The 16752-nt window shown below is 38.5% G+C and overlaps 1 protein-coding gene across 2 annotated transcripts in view; it reads right to left on the reverse strand.

Annotated features, from left to right (window-relative positions):
- The window catches only part of CEP83 (centrosomal protein 83), a 112122-nt gene extending 97053 nt beyond the window's left edge, over window positions 1–15069 (reverse strand). For both annotated transcript variants that reach the window (XM_080935177.1, XM_080935178.1), the window contains exon 1: window positions 14703–15069. The gene's annotated coding sequence lies outside the window, so the exon portion shown is untranslated. The remainder of the gene's footprint in view (window positions 1–14702) is intronic.
- Window positions 15070–16752: the final 1683 nt, after the last annotated feature.

The raw sequence follows: 16752 nt of genomic DNA on the forward strand, positions 1-16752 counted from the left end.
ATATAAACACATGGTCTCCTTGTTTAATTTCACTCTTCATTTCTCAAGGTTTCATGTCACATAAAGGGTTACATGGGAATACATGGGCTTGGGAATACAGCTTGTTGGTACACTTCTTGCCTATCATGGAGCTCTAGGTTCAATCCCCTAGATTCATAAAGGGGGAAGGGACAAACATGTATATTTTTGATTTGTTATGGTCCCTTTTGGTATGGAGGGAAGGCCTCAGCCATGAACCTAGAATGGATAAAAAAAGAATTTGCTCCCTAAATCAACTCATTAGCTTCAAATTTTCTAGCTGTTTTCTCTTATAAATCAATTCTCTCATTTTGTAGTTCATAACTTATCCTCAACTCCTATTTGCAGCAAAATATCACTACTGCTGATTCATCTTCATCTGCTGATTTTCTTTAAGCATTTATTATTTATTTAAGTCAAGGCTGTGTGTGCTAGATAAAGCCAGTAATTTGTTCCTGCCTTCCACGTTGTGGCAAGGTCTGTCTTTTTTCTGTTTTTGCACTGTGTACTCTAGGCTATCTATCCAGTCTGTAAGTGTCTGGGCAATTCTCATTTGCACCCTTCATTTCCCATAGGAGTGCTGAGATTACAGATGCATACCATATCCAACTTTTCATGTGAGTTCCAGGTTCAAACTGAGGTCATCAGGCTTGGATGTCTAACACTTGTACCTGCTAAGCCATTTTGCCAGCCCTTATCTATTTATTGATTTGAATCATTCTTTTCATAATGCTGCCCACCCCACTGCCAAACAAATAAAATACTTTACATTTAGCTTTTTATTTTTTTTAATATTGCAGTGAAAACAGAAATTTCAAAGTTCAGCCATGGGAAACTCATCCATAGAGAGAAAACAAAAAAACAAACAAACGAAAGAAACAGGATTTCCTCAGTCTCTCCAGTTGATTTCTGCTGGATATTTGTTTATACGTATCTGATACTTGCTATTTGTGTTTGGAAGCCTTGGCAAAGGGGAAGGTCTGCTCTGCCCATGTACTCAACCTCCAAATAACTGCCTCGACAGGACTTCCCTGTCAATTTCTAGTGTGGGAAAGGTCACCGATTTAGTGAGGTTTTGTTTGATCTATCAGTTAAGCTACTCCAGTCATCTCTGTGGGAACTGTGAGCGCCCAGTTTGATGTTTTGCTGTCTATCTGCTAGTTCTCTCTAATATTCGCTATTTATTCTTTTACTTTTGTTTGATATATAACAAACTAATTCACACAAAATGGACTCAAATTTAACATAAAGATTTTTTGACCTATAACACCAAAATATAATCCTATATGAACACTAGACCAATGAGAAATGGTCTTAAGGGATGATCCAGAAGTTGATCTCTTATCTCACCATATACTCACTCACATACATGCACACACCAACAGACACACGTGTGCACATGCATAAATGAACAAATACCCTAATCTTGCTATATAATCCTGCCAATACATTTATAGGTATTCACACTTAAGAAATGAAAACATACATTCCTATAAAAAATTTACACAACTATTCAGAACAGCTTTGAAAGTTAAACACAAATCCATCACAAGGTAAACAGACAAATTGTATTATTTATATAATGGGATATCACTCAAGAATAAGAAGTACATAAACGTCAAAATAATTATGCAGTGAAAACATATTCGATAAAAATAGGATAACATATTGCATTTATATAAAAAATCCAAGAAACACACGTAAAAGCAACAAAGAAAAGAAGACCATGATTTTGAGATGGAACGAGGGGAAAGGTTACACAGGCAGAACTGGAAGGGAAAAAGAGAAAAAAAAAGGAGATAATATAACTGCATTTTAATTTTTAAAAAATTATAAAATAAACAAATCCAAGCAACACATCCAATTGATAGTTGAGAAAAATCAAGAAACAAGCTCAACACATATATCTGAAGTGACCAAAGAATTTTGAGTAAGTAAGTACATATAAAGTAAGTACAAAGTAAGTTTTATTCTCCAAAGAATTTCAGTCATAGTCACACAGCTTTCCTACTTCCAACATAATGGAATAAAGCTACAAATCCTTTTACAAAACCAGCCAAACCCCAGCCATTTCTGTGTTCTGGAACCCAACCAAAATTTACCACACAGTCTGAATAAACCGAGTCCACAGTATTCTTACGTTTGGTTGTTCCAAATGCCTTACTTAGAATGAATGACAGATCAGTGAAAGAGTTCAGAGCATAACAGTGAAAATACTTTCAGCATTATTTAAAGATAATCTGCTTTTTGATGCATTGTCAATTAAAGTGGAAATCTCTATGACAAGCCAAGAGGGACAAGAGCTCCCATAGCCTCAGATTAGGAGCCTCTTTAGGGCAAGCAAAGAACCAAGTAGGGATTTTACAAAGGTCTAGAAATTAAAGAGAACCATAAGGATTTGATAATATGTCTACTAACCCAGATAGGACAAAAACTATCAATATATAGACCAAAGACCCAGGCATAGGTCACCTACAATCCAGAAGAGCTGCACACACAGAGAGAGAATCAAGAACACTAGTGAAAAGTAAAGCCAAGACTAACTTGGAAAATAGACTGTATTTAAATGCACCCTTGCCACACACAGGTCTACTCATAGGTCAGTTTGAACACATCAAGCTAATTTATTGTTTGAATACAAAGCTATAAAGATCCAAGAAACCAACCTTAAAAATAAATACACCTAGGTACAGTAGTAGAGTATGTCACTTTAAGACATTAAATTACATAAAGGAATGGCTATAATAACACTGTATGGCTAGGCTTATAATATATGTAACTATAATATATATGTATGACAATAGTATAAGAAGAGCTAAATCTGAGGAATGTTGTGTAATTTAACAGAATTTAGTATTATTCTGAAACAGATTACTATAATAAAATACATATTGTAACTTCTAGAAAAACCATTATAAAAATACAGTTTAAAAAAAACAAATTTTGAAAGGCAATATTTCAAACTTATTGAAAGGAAAATGAAACAAGCAGAAAACTTAAAAATGGAATAAATGTATAATATCAACAATTGTGCTAAACATTAATAAACTCCAAGGATAGAGAATGCTAAACTGGTTTAGTTTTTCTACAACTATGTGTTGTTTATGAAATATTTATTTGATTCAAAGACATAAACAGGTTAAAAAAAATGGGACAAGAAAAATTTAAGGCATGCAAATAGTAATCATAAGAAAGCTAGAATAGCTATAGAAGACAAGCAATATTATATTCTATACTAATAATATTTAATAATGACAAAAGGATCAATATACCACATATGACAAATGTTTATGTATCTCACAAAACCTCATTATAGAATAAAGGGAGAAATAAAACAATTAAAAAGACTGCAATGAATGCCAAAGTAAGAAAAAAAGAAATTTAAGAACATAGGAGATGACTGACCTTATTAATTACCATGACTGTAACTGACAGAATATTCCACCCAAAGACTATTCCACTAAAAAAAATATACAGATAAATTTTACAACAGACTCTTACTACTGAATAAGGCTAGCCAAGAACTCATTATATATACCAGAGGATCTTCTATTTGTGAGCCTCTTGCTTCAGTTTCCTAAGTGCTGGGATTACAGGTTTACGTTACCATACCCAATATGCATTTTAGGAATACACAGGAACATTCTCCAGAATGAACCACAAAACTAGTTTAAGATAGAGAACAGAAAGTGCTAATCATGTAAGCATAAGGGCAGATCCCAAGCATCCACATAAAAAGCCAGGTACATGATGAACACCTGTAATCCGGACATGGAGAAAGAAGAATCCCTGGAGCTTGCTGGACAGGCAGTCTATCTAAATTGGTGAACTCTGTTCAGTAAAAGACTCTATCTTTAAAAAAAAAAAAAAAGGCGGAAAGCTATTAAGGAAGACACTGGTCATCAATCTCTGACCTACATATAAACAACATAAAAACACATGCACACATACACAATCATAATCCCTAGTACCCACATGGAAGTTCACAACTGTCCCTAAATCCAGTTCCAAGGGATTAACACTCACACACAAACATACATACATAGAGGCATAAAATATATTTTTTAGAAAAAAAAACTAAACATGGAATTATTTTTTAAACCCTCAATTACTAGTAATCAACATGCTTCTAACACAGGCATCAAAAGAAAATAACCTACAAAGTAAAAGAATTATTTTTTAAGACAGTTTCTCTGTGTAGGCCTCACTATTCTGGAACACACAGAAACTAGGCTGGCCTTGGACTCAGGCTACCTCTGCCTCACAGGTGCTGAAATCTGAGCATGCACACAGCCACAAGGTAAAAAAAAAAAAAAAAAAAAAAAAAAATCTTAGTGTATTTTAGAGATTGTTGTTGTTGTTTGTTTGGGTCTCACAAAGCCCAAGCTGGCCTTTAGTTTGTTCTATACCGTAAGATACCCTTGAATTTGATCCTCTTGCCTCCACATCCTTAATGTGGAGATCACAGGCATGTACCAACCCACAAAGCTAAAGACTGAAGCCAGAGTTCCATTCATGTTAGCCAAGCACTCTACCAGTTTAGCTACATCCCAACCCTTATACTCATACTTAAAACAAATGATACAAAATATAGCATACCTCAAAATGTGCATAATGAAGCTCTAACAGTATTTAGGCTAAAATACACAGGGGTGAAGATCTCACTAGAAGAGAACATATTGATGTCCAGCACCCACACACCTCTATACCTCCACACTCTTGACACACTCACACAATGATATTAGTACACAAATGCCTGTTACACCAGCACTCAAGAGTCTGGAGCTGTTAATGACAAAGCACTTACCTAAGCATGCACAAGGCTATATGAATGCAATTTTTAGTACAAACAACAACAATAAAAAGCAAGCAGGAAGAAAAACATCATCTAAATAAAAGCTGAAGAATCTGAAATTAGAGAAAGAAATATAGAATGGACTTAGCCATGATAGTGCATACCTATAATCCCACTTCTCAGGAGAATTACAAATTGAAGGCCACCCTGGACAATTAGGCAAAAGTTTATCTCAAAATAATTTTTTTTCATATCCACAGGTGTGGTTCAGTGATAGAGCTCTTGCCTATCACATGCAAAGTCTTGATTCATTCCCAAGGAATGTTTTTAAAAGCTGGATTTGGGGTATATTTATGAAAAAATAGCTCAGTGGTTAAGAACACTTGCTGTTCTTGCAAAGACCTAGTTTTGGTTCCTAGCACCCACATGGCAGCTCACAACCAATTTTAACTCCAGTTCCAGGATCTCCAAAACTTCACATCCAAGCGTTATGACAAGATCTCAAGACCCCCATAGACTACCAGGACTTGACTCCGATGCAATTCACATAAGGGTTTATTCAAGCTTGGAACTCAAACCTTCTGGTGCAGCAGGTTAGGGGATTGTCCACCAGATCTAGAAGGGGTTTTTAAAGGAAAAAAATAGTGGAGGTTTCCAAGCCTTAACATTACATAATTGGGTGAGAGGTTTGGGAGGGGCCAAGGCCACAAAAGGCATCTGGTCATGAACAATGTTAACTGCGGCTAAGGAAGAGGAGCAGATTAGCACCCTTTGAAAGGGTATCTCCTAAATGAAGAAAAGTAGGACTGGTGACTCCCAGCAGCTGCAGCTGGCCAGATGAGTTTCACTCTGGTACCTGGTCCTCTGCTTAAGCTTATGTTTCTCTCTTAGGTAACTCACAAGAAGTAGAGCTTTTAAAAAGTGGGTACTGGGGCTGGAGAGATGGCTCAGCAGTTAAGATCACTGACTATCCTTCCAGGTTTTGAACTTAATTCCCAGCACCTATATGGCAGCTCACAACTGTCTATAACCACAATCCCATGGGATCAAATGCCCTCTTCTGGTATTCAGGTACAACATGTAAATTAAACACCCATATACATAAAATATATAAATAAGCAAACCTTTTTCCAAGTTGATTATTTTAAATGACAAACTGATAATAAAATATAAGATATACAAATTATCAAAATCAAGAAAGGAAAAAAACGTACCAATCTCAATAATTTGGGAGGTTATTATTTAAGACTTTATTTTCAAATATGTCTATGTCTGAAGTATGTACACATAAGTGCAGGTGCCCAAGGATGCATTAGATTCCCTAGTGTGGGCTATCTGACCTGACATTGGTGGCTGGAACCAAACTCCAATTCTCTGAAAGAACAGCAATCTCTCTTAACCCAAAGCCATCTCTTCAGTCCCAAGAGGTTTTATTTAAGATTTTATTAAGGGGGAAAGGGAAACAGGGAAAATTAAGTTATATAGTCAACAAATTTACACAACTTACATAAAGTAATCCCTCAGATAATTAAATTTTAAAACTCTGAATACTAAAATGGAAAATCTGACTAGACTCACACCAAGTGGAAAGACTAAACAATTTTAAAGCTCCCCACAGTTAAGTTTCATATCCTGAGTAGGCAGGCTGATAGACCCATTTAATATATCAAAGCAGACCTGGCCTCTAGGTTCTGAGAACCCAGAGGCCCTACCTGTTATAGGGTATGGCTGGCACTCCCTTCCCTCTACCCTAAATTCTCCAGCCCAGGGACTGGGCTGCCCATCCCTGAGAGGCTCTTCATTATAAAATCCAGACATTTTGGTTACCCTCCTCTTTTGCTCCTTTGGCCTCCTAGCTGCTATACTTGGTCTTTTCTCTCCCTTCCCCTCCCCCTCTCCCATATGGTTCTGGGTCATGACTCTCCCAGATGTGTCTGCCTCTGCTTATGCTCTCCCACACATCTATAATAAATTTTCTCCTCCACCTAGGAGCCCGTTTCTTCCTTTTGATTTCTTTTTTTATTCACCCACAAAGAAAAACCTAGATGTATATACTTTCACTGGTAAGACCTACTAACTATACAAAATGATTAGTGTTCCTTTGGAAAGTATTCAGAAAAATAAGAGAAAATGTATTCTAAGTATGGTGTTATCCTAAAAGCAAAGCCAGGTAAAGAGTATCAAAAAATCAACAGACCCAATATCCCTCATAAACACAGATGCAAAATTCCTTAACAAAATGAATACAAACTGTATTAAACAATAAAGATTTTTTATTAGACCAAATTGGATTTATCCAGGAATAATAGTTTACTCTCCAAAGGCAGTTAATAAATGATAATAACAGAATAAAAACTTAAAAACAGATATTGTCTCACTGGATGAAGGTAAAAAAAAAAAAAAAAAAAAAAAAACCCTGGGGAAAATCACACACACCTATCATCATTAAAAACCTTAATTAAGGACATCAAGAAGACTCATCGAGTAAAAGTGTTTGCCACACAAACCTGTGATGAAGGTTCCTCCTCCCTGGAAGCCATGTAAAGGTGAAGAACCTGTTCCACACAGGTGTCTCCTAAGCCTCTACCCCTGCACTGTGACATGAGTGTGTACACTCACAAATGTGTGTACACGAACAAACTACAAAACAACTTAAACTAGGAATAGGAAATTCTTCAGTTTGATAAAGTATCTATGGAAAAGTATAGGGCTAAACTAGTTACTGTCACACTGTACAGTAAGAATGTGCATGTTTTTCCCTTAAGAACAGAAACAATGCACTTTCAACATTTCTATGCAACATCTTATTGGAGAATCTATACCATAACTTAAGGCAATTGTGAGTGAATGAATAACAGACTGGAGAGAAAGTTGTAATTCTTTTCATTCAGAGACTTGGTCCTCTACATGAAAGCCATATCCAAGGGATGACTATATATATTTCTCTATATTAGCCATGAACAGTATGAATATCAAATGAAGAACATTCCTTTTACAAGAGCATCAACAATAACAAATTTCTTTAGAAAAAATATAACAGGCTGAGTGTAGTAGAAAATGACTTTAATCTCAAATATTCAGAATACCTCTTTGAGTTCAAGGCCAGCATAGTCTAAGCCAGTGGTTCTCAACCTTCCTCATGCTGGGACCCTTTAATACAGTTCCTCATGTTGTGCTAGCCCCCAGCCAGAAAATTATTTTTATTGCTACTTCATAACCGTAATTGTGCTACTGTTATGAACTGTAATGTAAACATCTGGGTGTTCTGACGGTCTTAGGAGACCCTGTGAAAGAGTGGTTACAACGCTTTTCCCTCCTCCCCCTCTCTACGGGATTGCAACCACAGGTTGAGAACCACTGGTCTATGGGATGTTCTGGGACACCTGGGACTACAGAGAGTAACTATCTCCAAAAGAAAAAAGAAAAAGGAAAAAAAAGGAAGAAAACCCATAACAAAGGCATATGGTTTTACACTAAAATTTGAAAAAATGCTGAGAGAAATCAAAGATCTAATTAAACATATACATACTATATATTGATAGATTAAGATTCAATTTCATTAAGTTAGTGCTTTTTTTCTGAAAAATCCTTTCAAATCTCAGAACCTTAATTTTTCTATGGTAATAAAAAGAACCTGAAATGCTCTAGAGTATTGTATTAGAAAAGGAATAGGGATAATTATTAACAGAAATTTTAAACAGAATTCAAAGTTTAAAAATAAATATTTACATTGCTGTTTCTTCAACTGCTATTTTTACAAAGATGTCAAGACCACTTAAAGAAAAAGAATAGTCTCTTAAATGATACTAGGAAATATGATAGCCACATTAATAAAAAGAAAAAAAAGCTTGAACCTTAATATTATACATAATTATAGATCCTAGATGTAAATGAAAGATGAAAAGAAAACCCACACAGAGAATCTTGGTAATCTAGCATTAGATTCCTCCAAAAATAATCTTTATATATAACAAAGAATAGTATACACAGAAACACACACAAATCAACTGGACTTCATTGAAAACATTTGCACTTCAAAATATACTAGAAAAGATATGAAGTCATATAATTCTTTGCAAATGATCTCTAGTTTTTTTAAATATTCGGAACATAAAAAGAATTTTACAATAATATATAGTATATAATATATATATAATATATAATATACCACATAATAGATATGTATTTAGTGATACATATTTTAAAAGGGATACTTCAACATGTCCCTCATAGAAAATATGGAATATCATCCATGTAAAAAAGGCAAAATTTTTTAATTAGATTTATATATCTTATTATATGTGAGTGCATTGTGCCTGTATGTATATATGTATGTGTACCACGTGCATGCTGACCCTTACAGTCAGAAGTGGGCATCACATCCCCTGAAACTGTTGTTCTTAATGGTTGTGAACCATGTGGGTGCTGGAAATCAAACCCAGGTCCTCTACAAGAGTAACACATGCTCTTAACCACTAAGTCATCTCTCCAACTTCCTGATCGATCTTGAAGGATAAATAAGTATAAAAGGAGAGAAAAAGAAAGGGTACATGTATCACAAAAGTTTCTAACATTAGAATGAATGAAAAACAGCATAGCATTAATGTCCACTGTAACATGCTTTCTTTGATACTATACAATTGTTTAGGAATACTGTTTAGAAACATTTTCCACATAAAAGCAGTAATAACAACAACAAAATTAAGTAACTTTTCTGAAAAGCTAAGTAGCTGGTAACTCTTCCCTCTGCAGTTACTGCTAACCAGAGGCTTAATTGTCTTCATTAGCATGCTCAGATTGTGCAACAGTGTCAATATTTCTTGAGCAACAACTTCAATCAGTAAATAGTGATTTCTTTGGCTTCAAAGATCTGACCCTATTTCTCCTCATTACTGTCTTATCTACACACTGCATGCAGGTTTTTAGCCTTTCCAATTCCACACATTTCCCTATTAGTTATATCCAAAATCTTTAGTACCACTATTGCTAGTGACTCCTGATTCCGTCTCCCCAAAACTTTTTCTCCATAGTATTCGCTGACTTAACTCCTTCCAGTCCAAGTTGAATGTATCCATATTCACCCTCAAGTTATACTTAACTAAATTAGAGTGTATTCTATTTGTAGATATCTATCAGGTCTCTTGCCTACGTGTCCCAATGTTCATATTTATCCTCATACCTTACACTGTGTTAAGTCACAGATTACTTCATCCATTTCCCCAGCAGACAATATGGTGCCTAAGATGGCAGAAAATACGGCACTTAAGACAGCCCAATCTTACTCTCCATTTCCCCAGCGTCTAATATAGTGCAGGACATGTAAAAAAAATTCAAATGACCGACTAAACCAATTAACAGCAAAAATATATAAGTTGCATACAATTTCTCAAAGAAGTATTTAAAGAGTTTTTTTTTTCAAATGAAAAAACAGATAAAGATAGATTATGAAACTTACTATCTTAGCTTGTCCATTTCTTTCTTTTTCAATTTGATATATTTTATTTACATTTCAAATGTTATCCCCTTTCCCAGTTTCCCCTCCATACTCCCTATCCCATCCCTCCTTCCCCTGCTTCTATGAGGGTGCTCCCCCACCCAAGCCTTCCCGCCTCCCCACCCTGGCATTTTCCTACACTGCGGTATCAAGCCTTGGCAGGACCAAGGGCTTCTCCTCCCATTTATGCCCAACAAGGTCATCCTGTGCTACATGTGCAGCTGGAACCATGGGTCTTTGGACAGTGGTTTAGTCCCTGGGAGCTCTGGTTGGTTGGTATTGTTGGCTTGCTTCTCCTGGCTTGCTCAGTACATTCCTAGGGGAAGCACCACCCACAGTAGGCTGGGCCCTCCCATATCAATCACTAATCAAGAAAATGCCCTATAGGGTTTGCCTACAGCCCAATCTGATGTAAGCAATTCCTCAATTGAGGTTCCCTCCTTCCAGATGATTCTAACCTGTGTTAAGTGGAGAGGGAAAAAAGCACCCACTCAAGCTAGTCTCCTGGACCTGATTCTCTTCTCACAAAACCACAATCTATGAAATTATGTTTACTGGTCTAAGGTTTCCATGTAACTCTGATGTCACAAAAAAAAATTTCAACTTCACTCCATTTTTAGCTAGCAATATAAGCTAGCTAAACATACACAGTATAAGCTGTAGAGAAGACTGATGTTAATAATAACTTTTCTACAGCTTTTTGGTTGATCCGGTCTTCAGATATCCTTTTCATTCACTATTATTCAAAACATTTATAATGCGTCTTTCAAAAATAATGTACAAGAACTTATGTCAGCACCCTGAAAATATATTAAAGATCATATACTGTATGCTCTTTAATACTGTCTGATGTAAACTAAAATGTAATGTAGATGAGAGAGATAAACGTGAACACTAGAGCTAGGACTGTGCCCTGAAAATCCCTATAGTTTTCAGTGGTTGCTATGTTTTATTGCAACTGTGTTACTGGGCAACAACTAGAAGCTAGGCTGGCAAGATCACTTAATACTGAACCCAAGAAGATTTATAAAAATATTCCAATATCCAACTTCCCCTTCTTATTATACCTTCACCTAAAGTCACTCTTTGCTAAGAGCATCAAACATAGGATTTATGGCAAGCTTATTAAAGTTACCTACAATTTTAAAAGTCATAGTTTGAGAATGACAAGTACTTTCCAAAAAGGGAAAGATCAGATTTTGAGTTCCCCCAGCTCTAAATTCTAATTCTTAAAGTACTTAAAACCATAAAATACAGAAAGCAACAATGGGGCATTTTCTCGCTTCCTTGGTTTCTCTCCTCCTAAAATATTGCTCAAACACAAAAGAAATAGCACGAGACTTGACATGACAGTGATCTATCTGTGATTCAGAAAGGGTAGTCCTGACAGAAGAGAAGCAAGCAATGAACTTCAGAGGATTGCTAATTTAGGAGAAGCAGATTAAAGGATTGACACAGTCTTATAAAGTAAGTGTTGACTGAGCAAAATGCAGAATGGAAAGATGTTAACTGAAATGGAGATCAGGAGGATGCAAGAGGAGGAAAGGAAACAAGATTAAAGGAACTCACATTTTAAAACTAAGGTTCTTCTAGGGAAGAACCAGGAAATTGTCCAAACTCACCATGCCCCATGGGAGGAGAGCCAGAATTCCGGAGGGAGTTCTTAGTGATGCTAATGTCATGGGAAATTCTCAAATATTCATTCATACTTTCTAGGAAAACCCTTCCCTTTTGACTCCAATGATTCCCCCACTCCTTAATCTCCCATCTTGTGGTTTTTGCTATGTTCTGACTTGAAGAGTCAGGGATTCAAATGAACATTTGTCAGCCAAGAAACATCCCTTCAACAACCTCTGTTTAAAAACCAAAAAGCAAAGGACATGCTCAGGAGAGAGGCTAATCTAGTTAGGAAGACAAGACCAGTCAAAGTATCAAATAAATATGATTCACAAATACATACTGTAGAATTTCAAGTGTCAAGGTTAAATTGAACCTTACAGAAAAGGTGTAATTTAGTTTAGGTTTTTTTGTTTTGTTTTGTTTTGTTTTGAAAAAAATTGGGGCAGGGTAGAAAGAAATTAAGACTGATACAGGAAGGAGAAAACAGGTTTAAAGGGTAATGGGAGAAGAAGCAGTTTGGACAAAGGCACTTTTTCATACTGAATAAGAGCTTGGAAAGCCAAGGTGAGACCATTTTGAAGAAGCTGCTGTAAATTAAGAACTCAGTTGCAATGGGGAGGGACTGGAGAGGTGGCTCAGCAGTTAAAGAGGCCCTGCTGCTCTCAGAAGATACCACAAGTCTCAGCACCTACATAGATGGGTTCACAATGTCAACCTCAGCATTTGAAGGACACAGGAAGTGAGAACTAAAATGAAATCTACAGATTTTTAGTAAGAGTGCAAAAACCCGATGTTCCAATTCCTATTGCTAATAGTTTGACTTCGAAGACATCATTCATCACAGTTTCAAACTGATGTCATGGTGGCTTCACACATGTAGTCTCAGCCCTGGGAAAACTGAACCAGAAGAACTGCCAGATGTTCAAAGTCCAGGAGGAAGATATAGTGGGTTCCAGATCAGCCTGAGCAGAATTACAAGACCAAGCTTCAACTTAAAACAACAACAAAAAATAAAAAGGCAAACAACAAAAAAGATCATGTAAGCCAATCATTCAGGCTTGTGGTCCCAGTTAGATCCCAAGAAATTCCTTTCCCCAAGTTTGGAATTTAGACAAAAACCAGCATTCCCTCAGGGACTTAAGACAGTCCCTACAAGCTAAAAGGACAGCAGGCAGTTCCACTAACCTACACCCCAGATGCCTATTAATATGTCAAGGTCTATGCTAGCCTCTAGGCTCCCTCAGTCCCTACTCAAAAGTACCTGCTACAGAATCATACTGGCTGGCTTACCCTTCCCCTAACCCCTCCCAGGCCCCTACCCTGAACCTCCCCAGCCCCTGAGCTTCGCTCCCCTCCCCCAGCTTCTCTTTCCTAAGCTCAGTCAACTTGATTGCTTACTCTCTTGACTCTTGATTCTGCTATACCCTCTACTCCTGAACCTCTTCTCCTCTTTCCTTTCTTGCTCACCCCCTCTCCTCCACTCATGGCCCACTCTGTTCTGTTGGCCATCTTCAGACTAGACCCTTCTTGATGCCTATGGCTGTTCTCTCCTTGACATCCACAGTAAACCCTTCTCCTCAACCATACCTGGGAGCAGTCCTGGAACAGGAGGTTGAAGCAGAGAAATTACCAGTTCAAAGTAAGCCTGGGATACAAAGCTAGACTATGTCTTAAATGCTCTTCCCACCATATAGAATATTTAATAAAATAAATTAAATTAAAAACTCAATTTGCCACTCAAATTATATCATTTAAGGTTCAACAAGTGGAGACCAAGGCTTAAAAACTTGTACCATTTTGCAGTCTCTCAAATGTATGTAACTTAAATTGCTATCATCTTGCTATTTTGAGAATATTATTAAACACAGCCTGCAAACTTTATCTTATTAGAAAAGAAACACCCAGCGTACTCTGGGATAAATAACAACCAAAAAGAACTCAAATCCCTTTCCATCTCTTCAAAGAGTCTTGTGTGACAACAGAAAAATCAAAGCATTCTGGTAATTCTAAATAAAACTGATTTGAAATCAAATCTGAATACAAAAGTAACCACACATAAGCTAAAAGCATAATCCAAACTCAGATTAACAGGCCACATTTACTTATGTTCTAGTTAAATATTGGACTTGTTTACGATGATGTTGCTTGGTAACAGAAGCACAGCTTTAACAACCTACTCAGCTCTTTAGATCTCAGTTCAGTACTTTATACTAACAGCCTGAGCATGTTATGAAATCACTACATGTTTTAAAAATTCGGAACAAATTTATTCTTATCCTCAACATCTTTGAAAAGGAAGTGCCTGGTAACTAAAAGGTAAGCAAAGACTTAAAGACACTTAAATGCCCTTTAGGGCATTTTTTTAAAAGTCACAGCAACATCCGCATTGCTACACAGCAACATCATTGCTACAACTATCTTTAAGGACAAGAAAAATGATGACAGCGTAGCTTCTCCACCACAAATTAAACTGGAGGTGCTTTGATTAAACCCCATCACTCCGCTGGCTACCGCGCCGCAGTGCACCAAAGAGCCGGGAAAGGAGTTTCACATGCTTTAAAATAAATAAATAAATAAATAAATAAATAAATAAATAAATAAATAAATAAATAAAACCTGCATCCAGAACTTATCTCGGGGCCTGCCTTCCTAACACGCGCTTCCTTCCACTACTTCACCAGGAAACAAAACCGGGGTTCAAGGGCGGGCGCGGAGGAGGAGTGCTGCAGGATTCCAAGCAGACGCCCAGCATGTCTGAAAAGAAAGGTGACTTACCAAACTCACACTCGGTCCCTGAAGCTTGTCCGAGCACTGCAGCCACGCTCGTCCCCGGGGGCCTCCGGCACAGTTCCGACCACCGCCACCCACTCCGCTCCGCTCGCCCAGGCATTGGGGCCGAGGGGGTCCAGACGGTCCCACCGGCTGGGGTGTCGGCCCAGCCCTCCACGCCTGGAGCGGTCCAGGCGGCCGCTCCCGCCGTGGAGGTGGAGACGAGCCGACGAGCCGGGTTGGACTCGAGGGCACCCACGCCTGGGGAAGGTTGAGGTAGCCCGGGAAACTCGGATGGCCGGAGAGGGCGGCGGCTGCGAGCCCGGCTCCTCCTCCGCGGCCCGGCCTCCTCGGCAGACACGCCGCCCCCTCAGCCCGCCGCCCGCCACTCCCGAGCGGACCTCGTCCCGAGCCGCGGCGGCGCGCGCGGCAGGAAGTCCCGCCCCCGTGCTACGTCATCGGCCGCGCGCGCCGCCCCAGGGCCGGAGCCGTTGGTGTGGGAGGCTGGCGACGGTTGCGCGGGCAGCCGCAGCTACTGCGGGAAAAGTGCGGATGCCACTCTGCGAGGTCCCTGTGGGCCACACCAAAGCCCGCAGACCTCACCTCACCGTTGGGTTGAGGGACTCTCTGCCCTTGTCACACTTGCTTCTCTGAGAGCTTGGACGGTGCTCTTGGCCGCCGCCACCTCTGTCCCCGGCCGCCTGTCTATGGTGCCCGCTGGGCGGATTTTCGGGCTCCCGCACTCAGTCAGCCTGCGAGTGCGGAGTCGCCCCAGCTTACCACCAGGGAAGTCAGGTCAGGACCTCCTTCCTGCCCCAGTCTCATCCTGTAGGCCCGCCTACTCTTAGGGGGATAACGGGGAGCTCCTGTTCTCCAGACTGCAAACTAATTTTACACTTGGTGACAGCTTTGATGTTTGTGACCTAAAGGCTGAAATCAACTAGGTTTTCGCCATTTCAAGGTAGGCGTTGGGAGAAACAGGCGTCCCGTCTATACCCATGCTTGCTGAGTGCTTCCTTATTGTGTGTCTTGACAGTGCATTGTGAAACACAGCTTATGTTTGCCCTGACCATATCCAGCCTCTGGGTAGAATGGTAACCAAGCTGTCACATTTTTCTTGAAATGGGGGTGCATACTATTTTAGGTAGGTTATATAAAGGAGATACGTGGGAGACATTCACAATCAGAATAGAGAAAGCAGAAGTCCTGTGCGTGTGACATTGACAGTAACAATTTGCTGAACACTCCTATATCAAGAGCCGTGGCATTTTAATAGATTATCTTAACCCCTAGTTCTGTAAATTCAATTATGTTTTACGGTTTCCCCAGATCATGAAATCAAACCAAGTCATTCGTAACCAATGAAAGTATCAGTTTAAAAAAATCACTGGACAATGAGAAGACTGGAGACATGACTAGCGCTTGAAGAAAAGCTTTATTTCTCACATAAGAGTAACTGCTAGATGAACACTTGTTCCAGAACCCAGGTCCCTGCTGCTCTAATCGGCCTGTAACTACAGCTCCCAGGGATCCGACACCTTTGACCTCATGTATACCCGAGAGCACATGAACTCATGTACACCTATACACATAAAGACACAGTAAAAATAGTAATATTTTAAAATAGAAAATTATGATGAATATATTGATAACCTTGAGGTTAGAAAGACCTTTTCCAAATATGAAATACACTACAAGAAATAACAAAGATTGTAATACGCCCACAAAGTTGAAAATAGTGAACCATAGAAAAATATTTCTGAACATACAACTCTTACAAATCAATTATAAATTTCAACACCTAAGCTAATAAAAATCTACAAAAGAGAAGTGGTGCTTGCCTGTAATCCCTACTCTAGCTACTGGGGTAGGAGTTGGACTCAAAAGAGAAAACTGTCCAAATATATCATGACATTCTCCAAGAAAAATACCCAGCTAACAAATGAAATGTCCACCTTCCAAACATCTCTTTTGCTTACCAATATTGACAGGGCTGTGAAAATACAGTCCCTTTGTGACTACTGGTGTGAGGACGGTAATAGTACAACCTGACTTA

The sequence above is a fragment of the Micromys minutus genome (genome assembly GCF_963924665.1).
Source record: "Micromys minutus genome assembly, chromosome: 22".
Taxonomy (NCBI): Eukaryota; Metazoa; Chordata; class Mammalia; order Rodentia; family Muridae; genus Micromys; species Micromys minutus.